This window comes from Microchirus variegatus (genome assembly GCF_963457635.1).
Source record: "Microchirus variegatus genome assembly, chromosome: 1".
Classification (NCBI taxonomy): Eukaryota; Metazoa; Chordata; class Actinopteri; order Pleuronectiformes; family Soleidae; genus Microchirus; species Microchirus variegatus.
In genome coordinates this window covers 25,326,155-25,346,607 of record NC_139802.1, presented here as the reverse complement: position 1 = coordinate 25,346,607, position 20,453 = coordinate 25,326,155, and positions in this window count along the sequence as shown.

The window sequence follows — 20,453 nt, the reverse complement described above, 5'->3', positions numbered from 1 at the left end:
ACGTGCAAACGAATGTTCACTGAAGGTATCGTGGATTTTGGGGCAACACAAAAAAACGTTTAGTGATGGGACAGTTGTGAAGGGGTGCTTAAATGCTGTTGCTGAGACATTATTTGAGGGGAAACACAAAGATGAGATGTGTGAAAAAATCAAACAAATCCCGATGTCAGCTTCAACAGCAACCAGAAAATCAGAAATGTTATTAGATGATGTTTTGGCACAGCTTGATGCAGCCATTCAGAGTGCACCATGCATTTCTTTAGCCATTGACGAATCTACAGATGTTACTGATAATGCCCAGCTTTTGGTGTATGTGAGATTTTTTCACAAAGATAAGAAGGAGCTCTGTGAGGACTTGCTGGGTGTAACACCACTTGAAACACACACAAGAGGAGAGGACATATATGCAGCAATAAAAGAGATGCTGACAAAGAGGGGCATAGATCTGAAACAGGTTGTCTCTGTCACCACGGATGGTGCTCCTGCCATGGTGGGAAAAGAGCGGGGATCTGTGTCCTGGATGAAAGAGGACAACCCAGATCTTATTGCTTACCACTGTCTCATCCATCAGACTGTTCTGTGTGCCACTCTATCAGAACATTTTTCTGAAGTAATGAACACAGTGATGAAACTCATCAACTTCCTTAGGGCATCCTCATCCCTTCAGCATCGCCTCCTGAGAGAATTTCTGGAAGATGTTGAGGCAAATGCCAATGACCTGCTACTGCACAACAATGTTAGGTGGCTGAGTAAGGGCAATGCACTGGGACGTTTCTGGTCTATTCAAAAAGAAATAGAAGCTTTCTTAAAGCAGGTCAAGAGCCAGAGAGCCACAAAGTTTTCACTGTTTCTACAAGATGAGCACAAGATGGATATGGTTGCTTTTTTGGTTGACATTACATCACATCTTAATGTGCTCAATTTAAAGCTGCAGGGCCAGAACAATTCAGTTGCGGATTTGATGACAGCCGTTCGCTCTTTCCAGAGGAAGCTGGACATTTTCAAAGAAGATATTGATGCAGAGTGTGAACACTTCCCAAAACTGCAGGAACAGATGCAGGGTGAGAGAGATGTTTCTCCCTATGTTGACTTCCTCAGCAAGCTGATTGAAAACTTCAGTAACAGGTTCAACAGCTTCTGCCTTGGGCCACAGCTCCTCCTGCTAATCCAGAATCCTTTCCTCATCAGAGAGGTCAGAGGATTTTCAAAGGAGGTGACACGTGTTCAAGTGGGCACATGCAGGATCTGTACAGCTTGAGCTCATTGATCTGCAAGGAAATGCTGCATTAAAAGAGCATTTTGAGGCAACTGACCCTGCTACCTTCTGGCTGCAGACTGTGTCTGAGAGTGTGTTCCCCGGTCTAACTAAAGTAGCACTGCACACCTTGACCATGTTTGGATCCACTTACAGCTGGAGTCAGCATTTTCCACCATGAACATCATCAAAAACAAGAACCGTTCTAGGCTGACGAATAGCCACTTGCATGTCTGCATGAGGATGACCCTGACTCCATTCCAACCCAGATTTAAATCACTGGCAGGGCAGTCACATTTTTTTCTCATTAAGAGAAAAATAATAATCAAAAGAGAAAGCTGGTGTCCAAGCTGTTATCATTTTTTCCCTAAAAGAGCCATTTCTTATTTATTGTTTTCTTAAGATGTTGACCTGTCAGTTTTGTAGACTGAGACCTCTTTGATTTTAAGAAAATAGTCAATGCTCTGTTTGCTCTTGTTTTGTGCCTAAAAGTGACACTTTTTATTAATTATTTCCTGAAGATGTTTAGATGTTGCTACTTTTTTTTTTTACTTGAAGTGTGTTTCTTTAGGCTGGGACTTCTTTAATTTAACAGAAAAAAATGGGTTGTAGGCTCTGTTTTATTTATTTTATTCTGAGGTTTCTGTTTTGAATGTAAAAAAAAGGCCTTAAATTTATTTGCCAGCAGCACTACTTTTATTTATGGTCAAAGAGCTAGTTTACTATACCAGTTCACTCTGTTAAAGGTTTCCTGCATTCACAATAAATAATATTGAAACCATATGAAAAAGTGTGTTGAAATGAAAATGTTCGGACCTTTTAGTTGGAGGAAATTTTAGTAACTGGACCTCGTTGACTTTTAATTGAATACCCCTGGTCTAGAAGTAACATTGTTTAGATGTTATGTTCATTTTTAAGGTTTATTTCATGTGGCAGGAGAAAAAAAGTGAAAATCGGAAAATGAGCTTAACTCACTGTAATGCGCACAGAAACATAGAAATAGAGCAAACAGATCCAAACAATGAAATCATTGCAAAAACTCACACTGAGTGTCCAGAAGTAACATTGTTTAGATGTTATGTTAATTTTTTAAGGTTTATATCATGTGGCAGGAGAAAAAAAGTGAAAATCTGAAAATGAGCTTAACTCACTGTAATGCGCACAGAAACATAGAAATTAAGCAAACAGATCCAAACAATGAAATCATTGTAAAATCTTACACTGAATGTCCAGATTTAAGTTTAAATTGATGTTACGTTTATTTTTGAGGTTTATATCATGTGGCAGGAGAAAAAAAGTGAAAATCTGAAAATGAGCTTAACACAGATGTGCACAGAAACAAAGAAATGGAGCAAACACATCCAAACAATGAAATCATTGGATAATTTTACACTGAGTGTCCAGAAGTAACATTGTTTAGATGTTATGTTTATTTTTAAGGTTTATTTCATGAGGCAGGAGAAAAAAAGTGAAAATCTGAAAATAAACCTTCCAGATTATTTCGTACCTCAACTGGTCCACAGCGACCTCGCCAAGTTTGAAGGTGATTGCTCAAAAACTGTAGGATTTGGAATATACGACAAGCGCTGGTGTAAATTCGCCAAAAACGCCTCCGTTTTCGCATTCAATCCAAAATGGCGGCCTTCCTGTAGGATTCACAGGAAACTTCTCATCAACTTTTATTTAAAGATCAACCTAATGAACGTGTGTACCAAGTTTCGTTCATGTACGTTATACCTGACAGGAGTTGACCTAGTAGCACTTTTTTTCGTCAGTGTTTAGCCCCGCCCACTTCCATTTTTTCACACACATTCCCCGAACCACTTTCATTCGGCGATTTAAGCCAGGTCTGTTGCTGTCCCAAAAATTCATGAGGTTTGGGATACGTTCAGGCCTTCAAAAACGCGCATTCCATTTGGGAAGAATAATAATAACTAGGACCACAAGCTGTATTAACCGGTTCGAGTGTGTCCATTAACATGTTCAGGGAAGTTCCCTTGACTCACATATCATGTTGCGTGGAGATCTGGCAATGTACGGCAAAGTTATATTCTACTTCCTGTTTTGGCGTTCCACTTCCTGTTTGGAGTTTAGCTTTTTGCAGACATGTCCAGGATAGGTTCCTGGTCTCACATGTCAAGTTTTCTGCAGATCAATCAATGTACGGTAAAGTTAGAGGGAACTTCCTGTTTAAAATGGCTGACTTCCTGTTAGGTCAACGGCGTGTCCATTAACATGTTCAGGGAAGTTCCATGACTCACATATCAAGTTCCGTGCAGATTGGGCAATGTACGGCAAAGTTATATTCTACTTCCTGTTTCGGCGGTTCTACTTCCTGTCAGTAGGTCGTCTTTTGCTGACATGGTCAAGGCGGTTTTGTGGTTTCACGCCTTTGACCCGAAAATTCGTGAGGTTTGGGATACGTTCAGGCCTTCAAAAAAGCACATTCCTCGTGGGAAAAATAATAATAATAATGATAACTAGGACCGCAAGCGGTATTAATGGGTTCGAGCTTGAAGCGCGCGTCTCGATGTGCGCCCACCTTGACACTTGCGCCCTGATCTCGTCTCTCGTTCATTCACTGCTTGCTGTTGTAGTTATTATCAGCGCGGTCCATGCGGATGTTGGGCTGCAGAGGCTAAAGTCACATATTATTTCCTGTTAAGTGCGTTACACTTTCTGTTGGGAGAACACTGTTTGCATGTTCAGGATAGGTCCCTGGCCTCACATATCAAGTTCCGTGTAGATCGGTCAATGTACGGTAAAGTTAGAGGGCACTTCCTGTTTAAAATGGCTGACTTCCTGTTGGGTCAAAGGCGTGTCCATTAACATTTCAGGGAATTTCCCTTGACTCACTTATCATGTCACATGGAGATCGGGCAATGTACGGCAAAGTTACATTCTACTTCCTGTTTTGGTGTTCTACTTCCTGTTTGGAGTTTAGCTTTCGCAGACATGTCCAGGATAGGTTCCTGGTCTCACATGTCAAGTTCCGTGCAGATCAATCAATGTACGGTAAAGTTAGAGGGAACTTCCTGTTTAAAATGGCTGACTTCCTGTTAGGTCATAGGCGTGTCCATTAACATGTTCAGGGAAGTTCCCTTGACTCACATATCATGTCGCGTGGAGATCGGGCAATGTATGGCAAAGTTACATTCTACTTCCTGTTTTGGCGTTCCACTTCCTGTTTGGAGTTTAGCTTTCGCAGACATGTCCAGGATAGGTTCCTGGTCTTACATGTCAAGTTCCGTGCAGATCAATAAATGTACGGTAAAGTTAGAGGGAACTTCCTGTTTAAAATGGCTGACTTCCTGTTGGGTCATAGGCGTTTCCATTAACATGTTCAGGGAAGTTCCCTTGACACACATATCACGATAATGTATGTCAAAGTTACATTCTACTTCCTGTTACGGCAGAACTACTTCCTGTCAGGAGGTCGTGTTTTGCTGACATGGTCAGAGAGGTTTTGTGGTGCCACATATTACGTATTAGGAGGATACAACAATTTGAATTTGAATTTGAATTTGAATGACTTTATTCCTCCCCCAGGGGGGAAACACATTTACAACAGCTCAATTAAGGCGACAAGAGGTGCATAAGGGCATGATAAGTAGGAAGAAAGACAACGTAAATATAAAGACAATGTATATAATCCCTGTTATAGCAGCATAAAGAAGTGTGAAATGTAATTTTATATCTAGCAACCAGGGGGCGCTGCTTTTTAAATTTGATATTTTCATATAGACTTCTTCAGGGTCGGACTGTGATCAGTCCAAGGAAGCTTGGTTCAGATTGGAACAGGATTTGCAAAGTTATAACAGTTTGTCTTTTGTTGCACAGTAAATGGCATAGTCTGCCGTCACCAGGGGGCGATGTTTTAGACATTGAATATTGTCATATGGACTTCTCCAGGGCATCAGTCTAGGGCAGGACATTGGATCCACCATCGCAAAGTTATAATCGTTTCGTTGTCTGTTTTTACAAATCAGAATGTTTGCCAACTTTGGCGCACCCTATCTCGTACGCCATGCGACATTTTATAAAACCTTCAATAACTTTTGATCCTCAACTGGTCCACATTGACCTCACCAAGTTTGAAGGTGATAGCACAAAAGCTCTACGACAAGTTTGTTCATATACCAAATGTAGTTATGTCTGCTGTCACCAGGGGGCGCTGTTTTCTAAATTGAATGTTTACATATAGACCTCTTCAGTGTCGAACTATCATCAATCCAAGGAAGTTTGGTTCAAATCGGAACAGGATTCACAAAGTTATCATCATAAATGTACTTTGTTTTGTTTATAATTCTCTCACCACCAGGAGGCGCTGTTTTCGAACGTGACCGTTTTTTCATAGTCGTCTTTAGGAACTATCGATCATGAACCACGGCAAGTTTGGTTTGGATCTGACCTTCCATCTCAAAGTTATTAGAGATTTGTTCAAAATCAGAATGTTCGCCAACTTTGGTGCCCCCTATCTCGTACCCCATGAGACATTTTATAAAACCTTCAATACCTTTTGATCCTCAACTCGTCCACATTGACCTCGCCAAGTTTGAAGGTGATAGCACAAAAGCTCTACGACAAGTTCGTTAAAGTACCAAATGTAGTTGTCTGCTGTCACCAGGGGGGCGCTGTTTTCTAAAGTGAATATTTTCATATAGACTTCTTCAGGGTCGGACTGTGATCAATCCAAGGAAGTTTGGTTTAAATCGGAACAGGATTCACAAACTTATCATCATAAATGTACTTTCTTTTGTTTATGTTTCTCTCACCACCAGAAGGCGCTGTTTTCAAACTTGACCGTTTTTTCATAGTCATCGTTAGGAACTATCGATCATGAACCACAGCAAGTTTGGTTCAGATATGACCTTCCATCGCAAAGATATAAGAGATTTGTTCAAAATCAGAATGTTTGCCAACTTTGGCGCCCCCTATCTCGTACCCCATGCGACATTTTATAAAACCTTCATTACCTTTTGATCCTCAACTTGTCCACATTGACCTCGCCAAGTTTGAAGGTGATAGCACAAAACACAAAAGCTCTACGACAAGTTCGTTCAAGTACCAAATGTAGTTGTGTCTGCTGTCACCAGGGGGGCGCTGTTTTCTAAAGTGAATATTTTCATATAGACTTCTTCAGGGTCGGACTGTGATCAATCCAAGGAAGTTTGGTTTAAATCGGAACAGGATTCACAAACTTATCATCATAAATGTACTTTCTTTTGTTTATGTTTCTCTCACCACCAGAAGGCGCTGTTTTCAAACTTGACCGTTTTTTCATAGTCGTCTTTAGGAACTATCGATCATGAACCACGGCAAGTTTGGTTCGGATCTGACCTTCCATCGCAAAATTAAATGAGATTTGTTCAAAATCAGAATGTCTGCCAACTTTGGTTCCCCCTATCTCGTACGCCATGCGACATTTTAAAAAACCTTCAATAACTCTTGATCCTCAACTGGTCCACATTGACCTCACAAAGTTTGATAGTGATAGCACAAAAGCTCTATGACAAGTTCGTTCAAATATCAAATGTCGTTCTGTCTGCTGTCACCAGGGGGCGCTGTTTTCTAAATTGAATATTTACATATAAACTTCTTCAGTGTCAAACTATCATCAATCCAAGGAAGTTTGGTTCAAATCGGAACAGGATTCACAAAGTTATCATCATAAATGTACTTTGTTTTGTTTATGTTTCTCTCACCACCAGAAGGCGCTGTTTTCAAACTTGACCGGTTTTTCATAGTCGTCTTTAGGAACTATCGATCATGAACCACAGCAAGTTTGGTTCGGATATGACCTTCCATCGCAAAGATATAAGAGATTTGTTCAACATCAGAATGATCGCCAACTTTGGCGCCCCCTATCTCGTACACCGTGCGACATTTTAAAAAACTTTCAATAACTTTTGATCCTCAACTCGTCCACATTGACCTCGCCAAGTTTGAAGGTGATAGCACAAAAGCTCTACGACAAGTTCGTTCAAATAGCAAATAAAATTCTGTCTATTGTCACCAGGGGGCGCTGTTTTCGAAATATAATATTTTTATATAGATCTTCGGGGCTGGAGGAACATCAATCCGAGGAAGTTTGGTTCAGATTGGACCAGGACTCCCAAAGTCCTGGTCGGATTTTTTTTGACGCAAAAATCCGACTTTGCACCGCGCAGCTCGCTACACCGTTAAACAATGTGCTATCATATTCAACACACATCATCTACCATGTGTTTTTGAGTGTTTTCAGTCATTTTGAGTTGGATACGACAATCTCTGTAAAAATGATTACCGAAATCGTAAATAAACTTTTTTTTTAATATTTTCTTCCACCACCAGAAGGTGATGGTTTCAAACGCGATCATTTTTGCATAGGTGTCTTCAGCAACTATCCATCATCAATCATGGCAAGTTTGACTCCGACTTGACCTTCCATCGCAAAGTGCTTCGTTGCGTGTTGGGAAAATTTGGAATTTTTGACAACTTTGGCGCCCCCTATCTCGTGCGCCATGCAATATTTAAAAAAACTTTCCAGATTATTTCGTACCTCAACTGGTCCATAGCGACCTCCCCGAGTTTGAAGGTGATTGCTCAAAAACTGTAGGATTTGGAATATACGACAAGCACTGCTGTAAATTTGCCAAAAACGCCTCCGTTTTCGCGTTCAATCCAAAATGGCGGCCTTCCTGTAGGATTCACAAAAATCTTGTGATTGACTTTTACTCATGGCACAACCTAAAGTTTGTTCCATTCTGGACCACCTCCCGAACACTGACTCTCAGCTGCAAAGGTGTCCTCCCAATGCTAAATCCCCTCTTTGCCTCGTACCATCCCTTGTTATGTTTAATAAATATTGTTTATAATTACACTACTGTCTCCTCTGCATTTTCGGGTCCATTTAAACCACTCATTAATGGGATCGTAATATGTATACTGTTATATTTGATTACGGGATGGTTGTTTATCTGTCCTAATATATGCACATTTTGCTAGTTATTTTGAACCAGCTCTTAAAAGTGATCAAAACTAACACATTTAAAAAAAAAAAAAATTAAAACTAAGTAAAATCCAAAACTATTGTTATAACCTTGTTCCATAATCAGTATTTTAATTCAGACAACATTTAATCTGTCTGTATGAACAAACTCTTCAGATTAAAGCATCAGTAGCGTCTGAAAAAACGCTCACCTTCTTCTCCTCGCTCACAGTTGGACAGAGGAGTCTCCTTCATCCTCACAATGATTTTATGTCATGTAAATAACAAATTAAATACTGAAACTGAAACTCACATGCAACCCCCTGAATTTCACCAAAATCACCATAGACTTCAAAACATTGATATGGATCAACGCATGATCATAAGAATTGACATCCTACACAAAAATAGCTCAATGTACGCAACCGGATGTGCCCAGACTAGTGCCCGGAGCAGGACGATCTGCTGTTCCGGAGAACCGCTGTTTACGTAACCGGACCGGGTTTTTTCAGAGATCTCGCTGAGCCCGAGATTACAATACAACACAGCGTTCTCAGCAGTGGCTGAACTGTTTGTTTTGAACCTTCAGGGCTTCTTAAATAAGGTAATGACGCAGATACACACTAAAAAACAGCGTTAATTGGAACTTCCGGTCTAGGACGCTTTAAATGATTCCTTTGATAGAGGTTGTTCTAGTCACTGAATCTTTACCTTTACTTTCATTTCCCAAGACATCCTGTCTGTTAGTGGCCAACCTCTCAACCTATCTGGATACTAACACAAGACCCTGAGGCATTCTTTCATTGTGAGTCAGTTTTGAGTCCACACCTCTTTTCTCTCTCGCTCTCTCTCTCTCTCTCTCTAGCAGAGAATAGAAACAAACACATTTTTCTGCCTGAAACCAGGAAACCAATCAAGGCTTTGCACCAAGAAGAAGAGACACAGAGGATGTGACATCAAGACAGAGAGTGAGAGAATAAAGAGAGCAGCAGCAGTTGAGGCCATGACAGAGAGCAGGTTCCATGTGCTGTGAGTACATGCCTCAGCTCTGTTGACCTTGATAATACAGAACTGGGTACGAGCGTGAATGTGGAGTGAATGGCTGAATGTGTAGAGATTTAGAGGAGGTTGTTGACAAAAAAGTGTTGGGTTTATTGTTGTTTTTTTTTCTTCCTTTGTCAGAGTTGACATCCTGTGTGTTAGTTACTGATTCACAGCAGTGGAAGTTTTGGACATACATTTCTTAAATGCTATTGATTGCACACAGCCACTGCTGGTTAATGTAAAGCTGTTATATTACCACTTATATAAGTTTAGCTATGGTTTATTGTTATCCCCCCACTCATTCACACAAACAGACTGACATTTAAAGTAGGTTTTTGTATCAGACTGCAGTGAAATTATGGCAGGAGCAGGTTCAGGAACCTCAAGGTTTCAGCCCCCGATGAGTGGAGACCGGCGGCTGGTGGATAAGGCCCTCAGAAGACTAGCAAGGCTCCATGAGCTGTGCACAAACCGACGCCTGGGTCTGAGGAACAGTCCACCATACCTGCCAGAGCTGGTATCTGAGATCACAGCTCTGCTCCTGAAGGTTTGGGAGCCCTACAGAGGATCCACGGCCACAGGTGGACATGTACCGCGGGGCGATGAGGCTGTCTACCTGGGAGTCCATGTCAGGAACCTGCTGGATAAGACAGACAGAGCTGTGCTGCTGTTTAACGAGGGACGGGAGAAGATATTTGAGGAGACATCAAACTGCAGGTGAGAAAAAACAAGAATAAATAAAAGGACCCAAAACATTGAAAATTATAGGAAGAAATCACACCTTACCTTCACTTTTTACCAGTTTTCTCTTTATTGACATTATTACAAAGATACAAAGTGGCAACTAAAAATAAACAAATTAATATATTAACTACAAGGGGTTGAGACGGAGAAATTATCTATATTAATTTTAAAGTAAATTGGCAATCAAAGTCCTGGCAAAGCTGGAATATAATAGAACAGAACAGAATATAATAGAAATGAAAAAATGGGCAGAAGTTAACAGCAAAGGGGACATTAATTTCAGTCGCTAAATGTGGATGTGAAACCACTCTTCACTCAGAATTTAAAAATTTTAATCATTTACTGACAGCATGAAAGTAATTATCCGCAGCTAGGCAAATAATGTGTCATGTGTTGTTTTTGTTTAAAAAAAGTAAAGCAATGAGAGTTAAATTAGTTTCATTAAAGGCAGTGAATTTGTGACGTGCACAGCATGAAAACATTACGCTTCCAAAGCAACATGTCTCTGACACATCATGCTGTTTTCATAATTATTTTTCTAAGTTGAGTACATTCTATTTTATTTGAAAGACAATTCCAAAAAAACTACCTCACAAGACCTCACACACGACCTGAGCAGGTGAAATGAGAAAAATACTCTATTTGATTGACATTTAAAGATTAAATATTTCATTTATCTTCTCAGCATATGAACCTTCCAAAAAATGCAAATTGACCGTAAGAAATAGTAGAAAGACACACATCTCATAAAGGATTATCCAATGATCCGGGCTATTTAGAAAATGTAGTATACCATAAAAGCAGTCTATATTTTCAAAATGTGAAATAAAATTACCACATTCTTCTAAGTTTGATTTGATGGGCACAGTTATACGGAGTCACTTTTTCCTCTGAGGCCAGAACCACATCATCGTGATGCTAATGTGACAAAAGTAGACAGAGGAACGCTAAATTCTGAATGTGACAGCTTCATCGAGAGTGTTTCTTTATCTTTATTTATTTTTACATTTTCTCAGTTTGTCACCACAGCTGGATACGATAGCTTTTACTGTATCAAGGTGCATCACATCATCATGACAGAAATATTCTTTTACTGAAATACATTATAAAATAGAATTTTTTTTTGTATTTTCAACCTAAATAATTGCTAATTGCTTGTTTTGTTGGCTGGAAAAATTCTGGATCCATCACCTAACCTAATGTTTTAATTTGTATACCTCCTGGTGGGGGTCATCAATAACAAATTTAACATGAGTCAGAACATTTGTGATGCATGGAGTGGTGTATAATATATTCATGATGGGAAAATTCTGCTGTAAAAGTCAGATCAGCCATACGTGAAGATTTTTTGCATCATCTTCAGTAATTTTACATGCATACACTGTGGTCTTCTCTCCACAACTGTGTCTGCATGGGCAGTCATGTGGACAATTCACTTCTTTTAAATGTATTTATTTATTTATGTTTAATGTGACTTAAATGTCACAGCCTATTCTATAAAGTGTTTTTTTAAGTGTCTCATTCTAAAATTTTCTCTCAGACTCACAGCAGTAAAGTGCATCAGCTGCAGTCTGTTTCTGTTAAATAGGTAAAAAACCGAATTCATAATCACTTTTTATGTGAGATTTCTGTAGGGCTGTAATCGGGCTAAAAGCAGAAGTGAGAGCAGACAGTACAGACAGTAAAAGACACCTGGACCACACACAGACAATTAAATAAGAATTGCTTAGTAAGAAGTTATCCATACAAATAAACATAGCAATACCACTGAAAAACAAAATAATTAAAGCTACAGTAACTAACAATAATTTTTTTCTGATAATGATTAAGGTGAACCATTCAATAGGTTCATAAAGCAAGACAGTATCAATTTGTTGTTAGGTGATTAACAGTCCTTCTTGTGGACTCTAGATGGCAACTTGATAAACAAAAATGATTTACATGAATATAATGTTGTATGATGTAAAATAGCTAAACAGGACATAAGATGTGTCCAGCAAGCACATAAAGACAGGGCCAGCATATTAAGTAAAGTATTTATTAACTGATCAAGAGGATCAAGAGTTTTCACAACCTTTACCAGATACATACAACAAACATAAGACAAGATAGTGCAGTCATATTATTCAATAAGTGTAAAGGAAAGTGCAGAATTCGATCTTAAAATGTGTTGCTAAATGCATCTTAGAACAATACAGTCTGATTGTCTGATTTGTGTGAAGTTTAACCTGCAGTTAAACCCTTATCGATATAAAAATCAACAATGTTAGCAAACAAGCTAAAGAATGTCACCTTAAATCCACTGCTACGAGCCATAAATGGCTAACACGTATGAAAGTATGAACTCCGTGGCACTGTTAACTGTTATAACTATGTGTACTTATCAGTTAGTGCTGGGACAGGTTAAAGGGATAGTTCGGAATTTTGAACATAAAACCTATTTTCCAACTCAGCCGGTGTGATGGAGACATCTGGAGACGTTTTCAAGAAATTTCATTCAGTTCTTCTAGTTGCCGAGTTCGCTGATGCTATGGCTAGCCCAAGTCAATGATACATGTTAGCATGTTATTAAAAACACTCATACCGACTCCACAGTGCACCCGAGGCAAATCGATTGTAACGGCAGACTATCGATGTACATATCTGTGTTGATAGAATAATATTTGAATATTTGTCGCATCGCATGGATTTTTGAGGGACTACTTTCTCAGCACTCAGGAAGTATGACGCGCTGCTGCTGCTGCTGCTGAGACATAAATCCTTCAAATTGCAAGGTTGGTTTTATTTCAAACATTCTATCAACACAGATATGTACATCGATAGTGTGGGATTTAGTGGCATTTATGGATGAAGTTGCATATTGCAATCAAAAGTAGAGAAAGCCTGTCCTCCAGCCAGTGTCTGATTTTGTCCAGTCTGAGCACAACCATGGAGCTATATTCTCTATATAATCTACATCTAGTAGATACCATGTTGTTCACTCCAGCCCAGTGTAGCTCAATTTGAATAAATAAAACTGGAAATTCAGGTGTTAAAGATGTTAATACACAGTGTTTACATGACATGATACATGATCAGAAATTAATAAGCAACAGTATACATATTATGGAATATAAGTGTATACTAATGAAGTTTAAAGTGAGATATAGTACTACAAATAATTAAGGTCTACAGTACTGCAGTCTAAATTGTATGAGTATGTTGGTATAAGTATGTGTGTATAAGAATGCAAAACAATGATAATAATATTAATGCAACATCCCCTATTTACCCATTTGGCTTATGGCTCAGGAACCAATGCAAGCTTCTACATAGACTAGGGGCTAATTGATGTATTAAAAAGATAAAAGATAACAGTTCTTGATTTAAAGTGTCTCTTAATACATACCCCTTATATCCTACACACTGTATCTTGACTGAAGGATCTTAGTTCTAAGTATTTCATCAAAGATCAACAGGATCAGATCTGCTGCTCATGAACACAATTTAATTTAGCCATACATTTTTGACAAATATGTTCAGCATTGGGTATTTTTTTAAGCTCTCATCGTCAGGGTGTGGCTAAGAGGAAATGGAAATGAATACAAAGTTAAATGCAGAGAGAGAGAGGCTGAAGAAAGACTGAAGAATAGCCTGAGGTGACAAACTGGCCCCTGGAACATTTTGTGGTATTTGCTGTCAGAGATAGAGCATCCTGTATGTGAGCTGGACTACCTTTTGTGTGCACGTGTGGAAAGTACTGACAGAGTTCTCTCAAATGAAACAGTATAATATAATATCATACGTTTTATGTATTTTTCTTAATTTACTGTATTTATTCAATTTATTCTTTGAGTCCAAAAAACACATATATATATATGTATATATATATATACGTATATATATATATACATATATATATACATACATAATTTGAGAGTTGTTTTGAGTCTCCCATGTTGCCACTCTTCAGAGAAGATGCAAATAGGAGAAACACTTACAATTGGCCCCCTTATATACCCTTTCTCATGATTGGATTCACCTGTGTATGAGGTCAAGGGTCACTGAGGTTACCAAACCAATTTTGAGTTCCAATAATTAGTGCTAAGCATATGCACATGCCTCATTTGAATAATAATAGGGGGGGGAGTGGCTTATTCTGTTATCATTTGTGTAGTCATACAGTGGTATGCAAAAGTTTTGTCACCCCAGTGGTATGCGTGGTATGGTAGTGGCACCCCTGTAAATGTTCATGATTTTCCTTTAAAAATCATTGGTTGTCTGAAAAATAAATTTCAGTTAAATATATCATATAGGAGACAAACACAGTGATAATTGAGACGTGAAATAAAGTTTATATGATTTACAGAAAGTGTGCAAGAATTATTCAAACAAAATGTCTGATTTATAAAGGAAAATCATGAACATTTACAGGGGTGCCACTACCATACCACGCATACCACTGTATTTCCATCATCTGTTTTTGTTGTTACATGAAAACAAAATATAAAAGATAGACACATATTTCTAATATCGGCTCTGTGGTGTAGTTTGGATGGATCAGTGTTACTGAATGAGCTGATAATGTCCTAACTCACAATTTAAATAATTAGCATCACAGTCAATACTTCACACACAAAGCTGTGTCATTCACACATGATTCAAGCACATCAGCACATGTTTGTGCTAGAGCTAGTAAATACATTAACAAGAAAAAACGTCCCTGTATGTGACTGAACACTAACGTTACGTATATGAAAACTCACCCATGAGGAGATAGAGTGGTGCTGGCGTCACATCATCAGCTCAGACAACTACTGTCTCTTTGTTGTTTTTGTGACGATGAAGTCTTCTAACACGTTAGCATAAAGATCGTTAGCTTAAAATGCTAACAGTCCACACACCAGCAGTCTCTGTGCTTTCTCTGTCCTTGTGAAAAAGTTCAGCCACAGACAATTATTGTCCTGTTCTCCTTGCCTTCCTTTGTTAAACAAAGCTTTGATGACGACTGCTTTGATGACAATCACTTTAATTTCGCACTGCACACACACACACATAACTGCTGGAATGTTCCAGACACTCTCTCTCTCCCCCTCCCCACCCTATCTCTCTGTATGTGCATATTAATTAGCCATGTGTATTCTCCATGACCGTCAGCTGATTGGCTGAAAAAGCAACAAAAGCTCTGGAATGTGAGATCGCCACACCCAAACTAGGAATGATTCACAGCGATAAAACAACCTTAATTCAAACACAGTTTATGATTTTAAGACCCACAATACTGTGATTTGAAGCATGTCGTGGCTTCTTCAAAACTTCAACTTGTGTAATTTTGAAAAAAACAGAAATCCCTAATTTTTCTCATTTTGCACTGGGCCGACATGTTCCCGCTTGGCCCGTGGCGGGTCACATATATATATATATATATATATGGGTCAATGACAAATAAAGCTTCCAAAAATGTGTTTTTAAAAAGTATTTTCAAAATAGATGTAATGCATATTTTTGAGTCCAGTACAATGTGTTTGAACATTTCTCATATATTGAATAACTATTCTAACTGTTTTAACTAATTTTTACAGTATTTTTAACTTCACAACAAAAAAAATGTCAGGTGGCAAAACCAACTATTTATAAAAATATATATACATTCTTAATATTTATTTTAAAATTAATTATTTGGCAAATATACCTTAAGGTGTCTACACTAGATAAACATTATTATTTTTATCATTGTGTTTTTTTTTTTTTACAATAATTTAAGACTTTTGCTCTCTGAATATCAGGTTTTAAGCATTCATAACATCCAATTGCACATTTAAAGGCAGGAAAATAATCAGTAATAATTCAGTATATAACTACACACATTACATTTATAAACATTGGTCACTTTGACATATCATTTATTGGTTTAAATTGGTTTCTCCACTTGACAAATATTGGTTGCACCACCTGACCACATTATTTATGACATGAAATATGCTGAAAAAAATGCATTTTCATTTAAAATAGTAAAATGTGTTTTGGACATCAGTTAAACCTAACCCTAACCAATCAAAAAAAATTCACATAACATTACATCTTTTTGATGGGGATCGAGTAGTCGTGATGAAGTGCAGGGGATCTGGGTAGAAAACGTGGTGACAGATTCTTAAAGAGCAGAGCTCACTTTTCATTGTTTTAACTCCATGTTCTCAATCTTTGTGGAGAAGATGCTTTAGTGCTGCAATTAATGGAATAACAGATGCATCAGATGAGCTGATCTCTTTAGTTAACTGCTCAGAGAGAGAGAATGTTCTCTGGTGTGAAGTCAATGTTCATAATCTGCTCAGTATGCAGCCAAGTTTCGCTTTAGTCTAAAGAGACTTTCCAGCATTTAATAGGTGCTGTTCCACAGTGTACTCGCTGTGTTTCGGCTGCCGAATTAGTGCATCTATATAACATCTTTATTGACAAGAACAATGTAACCGTAATAATGACATATTTGATGGTGTGACTTGAGTTTCAATCAGCACCTGGACAAGGGAGCGCTCGCCGATTACATGGGGGCGCAGCGGCCTTGATCCCTGGTTTAGAAAAATCTGTGGTGTATAAAAAAAATAGATTTAAAATAAATAAACAACAACACCTCTTAGCCTGGTGGGGGGCAAGTAAACCCTGGCGGCCGACCAGGCTTATAATGCACTGGGGGAAACCCTGTAATAATAATAATAATAACTGTTGTAGAACTTTCCGGCAGGTGAAACTATATGTGCTAGATGTTATGACTAACTCCATGGAGCATGCATAGTTCGTAATCAAAGCACAGTTGTCAGCTGGATCATTGTTAATACTGTGTCATGCTAATTTTGATAGTGATAGTGGCATCTAAAATGTACAAATTATCATGCAAAATGATTTGAAGTGTGTAATATTTTTCCATTCAAAACTAATAAACATTCTAGAAGTGTCATGGATAACCTTAGAGCCTTGAATAGCATTATATAGTGACATTCCTTGCAGTTGTGCCACCTGATTAACAGTTGTGCCACCTGACAATTGCAACTAAACTCAAATTAAACAGCTTCTGTTTGGATGCAAGCATTATTTTCTACCCTTGTCATGAAGGTCACACATAACACTTTTTTAAGAAATAAAGTTTTATGATAAAATCATTTTTTTCTAGTTTTACATTGGTTTACATTGGTTGTACCACACTGACATGGAAAATGTACCAACCTACATATAGTTGAAAGTAGTTATTTTTATCAGTATTTGAAAGAGATCTACAAACCTTTTAGCTTAGTCCAAAGGGTCTCTGGGGTTCCTGTGGCCGATGCAACATTTAGTTTACAACTATTGTCTCTTGACTTCAAAATAAAGTCCAATGTTTATGGTTGCACCACCCTGATATTTAGGAAATGTAAATTGCTGGACAAAAGCTTTGCAGTTATTTTTGCAGCTTTAAAACTATTGATATTAGGGAAAAATCATTATTCAAAAGACTTCAAACATAAAATAATGTCCAAGTATTTTATTTTGAGTTTATCATTATTAAAATAAATTTTTTAATAGTTTTCTTAGTCTGCTCACTTGCGCGGACAGCTGCATCACATGATTTCTTAGGGGTTTGATAAGCCAAAACATAAAATAATATAATTATTTGAATTTACTGAAAAATGCATGAAAATTAATAGGTTTATAGAATAAAGTGATAGATGTCATGAAAAGTCCATTTTATATAATGGACTTGGACACAGAAATATGCACGTCATGTCATTGACCCATATATATATATATATATATATATATATATATATATGTGTGTGTGTGTGTGTGTATGTATGTATATATGTATCTTCAACTGTTTTTTTATGTGTTTTTGGTTAAGATAGTGACACGTAATTAGTGTTAATTGTGTAGTGGTAACTTGGGTCACACATGTAATTGCTGCTTTATTTCATTGACATGTGTGCTGATGTATTGATTTGTAAACCACTTACTCTCCTACACCAAAGTCCATGGATACTTAACACCCAGGAGCCTCTAATTCATTACTAGTTTTACATTACAATAAAATGTGTTATAGATGTGTTATTTTGAGACTTCACCCTTTGAAATCATCACACAACCACACTTTAAAAAGCCTGAACTATCATAGAGGTGAACCATCAAGTTTGGTCATTAAAATATGTATAACTATGAACTGTACGAGAGCACAGGATTTCCAATTTTGTACTTTTTTTAGTTCGATATATCAGAAAGAAAACTGCTACTTCAAGCTAAATTGATCATTTTCTATGCCTTGCAACACAACTGATGGTCTACTGCATCTTTTGTTCTCAGGAGAAACCTGACCAAATTGTCTTTGCTGTTCAGTCACATGCTTTGGGAGATGAAGGCCATGTTCCCTGATGGATCTTTTCAGGGTGACACCTACAAGTTGACATCAACAGAGGCTAAGAAGTTTTGGTGGAAATTGTTTGGTAACAAGTGAGTGTGTGGAAATCTTGTGAGTTTTACATGTGCGTTATATACTCATTCAGCACATATCACTGATGTGTTCTGGCAGGTGTATAGTACAGTGGAATAGTTTTAAAGAGCAGCTCCAGGTTGTCCATGCATTTGAGGAAGGGATGGAGTCCATGGCCCTCAAATCAACCATCGATCTCACCTGTAATGACCACATATCTGTGTTTGAGTTTGATGTCTTCACCAGACTCTTTCAGGTGAGGTGAACATTAGCAATTAAGTTAATTAACAACCCATTATTTATAATTTATAAAAGTGTGACTTATTGGGAAATATGCTTTAATTTGTTGTGATTGTACGGGGGGGGGGGGTTCTACACTATTAAACTTTTACAGCTTGGGACAGTGCTCAATATGTTTTTTCTCATGCAGAGCAAATGATATATTGATTGGGACAGAGGCCAAGTAAAAGATAAAAAATAGGAAACATTGTGTTGTTGTTATCGTCTTCCTCTGACTTCCTTATTTTCTGGCATAAAACTATGAGACGCGACACATGGCCCATGATACCAATATCACGATAGATGATGTCGAACTTAGGAAAACCTTATTCATAACATAGAGAACAACGTACATAAAGTCTATGCATTGAATGTGAATGGCACATCTCTTAATTATGTAGCTTTCTCCACCATTATCCCTTACCTTATTTAGCCAGGTAGCCAACTTCCATCCAAGTTTCCCTCATTTATTTGAGCAGCACCGCTGTGAAGAGACTGATGGAGTAGTGACACCCAGCGAGTGAAAGTGGCAGGGACTGTCCAAATCCATATTATGACCCACCCCTATGGTAGTGTGCAGGCTTTATAATGGTTAACTTATAGAAAGGTCTTCTACTTTATATGAACCTTATTCCTATGGCCCATGATACCTTGTGTGAATTATGGGTGTGACTTCAGCTGTGCCCTGGTGGTGCTGCAGAACTGGCCTTTTGTATTTGACATTTTACAAGTGAGAAAGTAACAATTTCACACCAATTCTGATTGTGTTAAACTCCAAACTCACTTAGCATTTACATAATACTAATAGTTAAATATACATAGACTATTTTCCTGCTACTTTAACACTGTTAAACTTCTTTGCTGTGTATAAATATCACGAACACTGCGATGCAAGTGTCTGTATTACCCAAATGATAGTAATTGTAAAGAATTACATTACATTTCTGTTGCTACAGATTGTGAAGCTGTGAGCATTTTGAAAAGCTCTGAGATCAGAATTTACACAGCAATAAAGTTGGCTGCGTTTTGTTAAAGGTAATTGGGACACAATCTTATTTATTTAAAGGCAAACAGCTAAGCGAGAACCATAGTGTCCCACATCACCATGCGTGGTCATTAGCATCGGGGTGATTTACAAACTTTTGCATGCTCTTGAATTTCAGGAACAGCTCTATCCTGAAGCCACACAGTTACTACGTTTTACACTTCTGATCCCGAAGTTTAACCCATAGTTATTCCTCCATTACCTCACCTAAACTCAAATAACATACATTTAAACATGCCTTAGTAATTTTTTCTCTCTTGGGTCAATGGTGCTCCCCTGACAAGAACTCAATAGTAAGTGATAAAAAGTAGGGGCTCAACCCTCTGTGCTACTATCACAATATCTTCACCACTTTGCTTTCCAGTCTGTGCCCAGGGGCTCATAATCCAGCCCAGGGTGTGGGCATTGTAGACTGGAAATTTCTTATTATATATTTATGATTACTACTAAGACTTTTACCTCACACATGGGCTGTGGACGGGGTTTTGTGTTCTGTGGGGAAGGTAGGGGAGTTAAAGTTAAATTTCTAAGATTTGTTCCGGTCATTGAGCTTTAGCCCCCCCCCCCCCTCTCCTTTAGCCCTGGAGGTCACTTTTAAGGAACTGGAACCAGTTAGCAGTAACCCATCCAGGCTACATGGCCTTCCTCACCTATGACCAGGTCGTAGCTCGTCTGCAAAACAACC